The following is a 3310-nucleotide window of genomic DNA, read 5'->3' on the forward strand; positions in this document are numbered from 1 at the left end:
AGTGGCTACTAGTCTATCAAAGTAACACTACTTCAATAAAAAAAAAAATTGTCCTTGAGTAGATAAGAACCTGACAAGGACAAAAAAAATTATAATCAAGTTATGAAAAAAGAGAACAGTAAGAAACCCTAAGAGATGCCCCTGCCTTTTCTCTGACTGCCACCAGGCTCTTCCAGTTCTACCCCCTTTTTTCTGCGGCCACTTCCCTAGTTCCACAGCTGCCTCCAGTGTAGTTTCCAGCCCTGGGGGCAGATGGACCAGCCCTACCAACATCTGGAAGGAAATGCAAACCCTGGATTAACAATCCTGGAGTTAACAATCCACGGATGGAGTCTTCATACCATCCATGAAGGCAGAAAATTTGAATACCAGCACCAAAAGGAACCATCCACTCAGCAATTCAACGCTCAGTTGTAGATGTGTCTTGTGGCAAAAGTAAAGTCCGATGCTGTAAAGAACAATATTGTATAGGAACCTGGAATGTTAGGTCCATGAATGAAGGTTAACTGGACATGGTCAAGCAGGAGATGGCAAGAGTGAACATCGACATCTTAGGAATCAGTGAACTAAAATGGACAGGATTGGGTGAATTTAATTCAGATGACCATTATATCTACTACTGTGGGCAAGAATTCCTTACAAGTAGAAATAGAGTTGCAAAAGTCAACAAAAGAGTCCAAAATACAGAACTTAGGTACAATCTCAAAAACAACAAAATGATCTTGCTTCATTTTTAAGGCAAACCATTCAACATCACAGTAATCCAAGTCTACACCCTAACCACTAATGCCAAAGAAGCTGATGTTGAATAGTTCTAGGAAGACCTGGGAACTTCCCTGGTGGCTCAGAGGTTAAAGCGTCTGCCTCCAATGCAGGAGACCTAGGTTCAATCCCTGGGTCGGGAAGATCCCCTGGAGAAGGAAATGGCAACCCACTCCAGTATTCTTGCCTGGAGAATCCCATGGATGGAGAAGCCTGGTAGGCTACAGTCCATGGAGTTGCAAAGAGTTGGACACGACTGAGCGACGTCACTTTCACTTTCAGTTTCAGGAAGACCTACAAGACCTTCTAGAACTAAAACTAAAAAAAGATGTCATTTTCATCAAAGGGGATTGGAATGCAAAAGTAGGAAGTCAAGAGACACCTAGAGTAACAGGCAAGTTTGGCCTTGGAGTACAAAGTGAAGCAGGGTAAAGGCTAACAGAGTTTTGTCAAGAGAACACACTGGCCATAGCATACACCCTTCTTCCAACAAGACAAGAGACAACTCTACACATGGACACCACCAGATGGTCAATACTGAAATCAGATTGATTATATTCTTTGCAGTGTGTTCTCTTGACAAAACTCTGTTAGCCTTTGCAGCCGAAGATGAAGAAACTCTATACAGTCAGCAAAAACAAGACCTGGAGCTGACTGTGGCTCAGATCATGAGCTCCTTATTTTAAAATTTGGCCTTAAATTGAAGAAAGTAGGGAAAACCACTAGGCCATTCAGGAATGAGCTAAATCAAATCCCTTATGATTATACAGTGGAAGTGACAAATAGATCTGTTAGACAGAGTGCCTGAAGAACTATGGACAGAGGTTCATAACATAATACGAGAGGCAGTGACCAAAATCATTCCAAAGAAGAAGAAATGCAAGGAGGCAAAGTGGTTGTCTGAGGAAACTTTACAAATAGCTGAGAAAGAAGAGAAGCAAAAAGCAAGGAAGAAAGAGAAAGATAAAATTGGAGATATCACAGGAACATTTCATGCAAAGATGGGCATGACAAAGACAGAATCAGTAAGGATCTAACAGAAACAGAAAAGATTGAGAAGAAGTGGCAAGAATACAGAGAGAAACTATACAAAAAAAGGCCATAATGACCCAAATAACCACATTGGTATGGTCACTCACTTAGAGCCAGACATCTGGGAGTATGAAGTCAAGTGGGTCTTAGGAAGCATTACTACGAACAAAGCTAGTGGAAGTGATGGAATTCCAGCTGAGCTTTTTCAAATCCTAAAAGATGATGCCGTTAAAGTTATATACTCAATATGTCAACAAATTTGGAAAACTCAGAAGTGGCCACAGGACTGGTCAGGTTTCATTACAATCCCAAAGAAGGACGATGCCACAGAACATTCAAACTACTGTACAACTGAACTCTTTTCACATGGTAGCAAGGTAATGTTCAAAGTCCTCCAAGCTAGGCTTCAGAAGGACATGAACTGAAAACTTCCAGATGTACAAACTGGGTTTAGAAAAGGCAGAGGAACCAGAGATCAAATTGCCAACCTCCATTGGATCATAGAGAAAAGAAGGGAATTCCAGAAAAACATCTGCTTCATTGACTACGTGAAAGCTTTTGACTGTGGATCACAACAAACCTTTGAAAATTCTTAACAAGATGAGAATACAGACCACCTTACCTGTCCCCTGAGAAACCTGTATGCAAGTCAAGAAGAAATAGTTAGGGACCTCCCTGGCAGTCTAGTGGTTAAGACTTTACCTTCCAATACAGGGGGTGCATGTTCGATCCCTGGTTGGGGAGCTAAGATCCCACATGTCTCATGGCCAAAAAAAACAAAACATAGACCAGAAACAATATTGTTAACAAATTCAATAAAGACTTTGAAAATGGTTCGCGCACACACACACAAAATATTTTTAAAAAAAGAAGAAATCGTTAGAACTGGATATAGAACAATGGACTGGTTCAAAATTGGGAAAGGAGTATGTCAAGGCTGTATATTGTCCCCCTGCTTATTTAATTTACATGCAGAGTACATCATGCGTAAGGCCAGGCTGGATGAATCACAAGCTGGAATCATGATTGCCAGGAAAATATCAACAACCTCAGATGAAACCACTTTAATGGAAGAAAATGAAGAGGAACTAAAGAGCCTCTTGAGGGCGAAAGAGGAGAGTAAAAAAAGCTGGCTTAAAACCCAACATTCAAAAAACAAAGATCATGGCATCTGATCCCATCACTTTATGGCAAATAGGTGGGAAACAGTGGAAACAGTGACAGATTTTCTTTTCTTGGGCTCCAAAATCACTGCAGACAGTGACTATAGCCGTGACTACAGTGACTATAGCTTGCTCCTTGGAAGGAAAGGTATGACAAACTCAGACATACTAAAAGCAGAGACATCACTTTGTAACAAAGATCTGTCTAGTAAAAAAAGCTATAGTTTTTCCAGTATTCATGTATGGATGTGAGAGTTGGACCATAAAGAAGACTAAGTGCTGAAGAACTGATGCTTTCAAATTGCTAGAAAAGACTCTTGAGAGACCCTTGGACTGCAAGGAGATCAATATAG

General features: G+C 40.7%; 1 non-coding gene across 1 annotated transcript; it reads left to right on the plus strand.

Moving 5' to 3' along the window:
• Positions 1 to 833: 833 nt before the first annotated feature.
• Positions 834 to 905, plus strand: TRNAW-CCA (transfer RNA tryptophan (anticodon CCA)). Its single transcript has one exon. It is a non-coding gene; the product is annotated as a tRNA-Trp (tRNA).
• The last annotated feature ends 2405 nt before the right edge of the window (positions 906 to 3310 follow it).

The sequence above is a fragment of the Bos indicus genome, chromosome 1, assembly GCF_029378745.1.
Source record: "Bos indicus isolate NIAB-ARS_2022 breed Sahiwal x Tharparkar chromosome 1, NIAB-ARS_B.indTharparkar_mat_pri_1.0, whole genome shotgun sequence".
NCBI lineage: Eukaryota > Metazoa > Chordata > Mammalia > Artiodactyla > Bovidae > Bos > Bos indicus.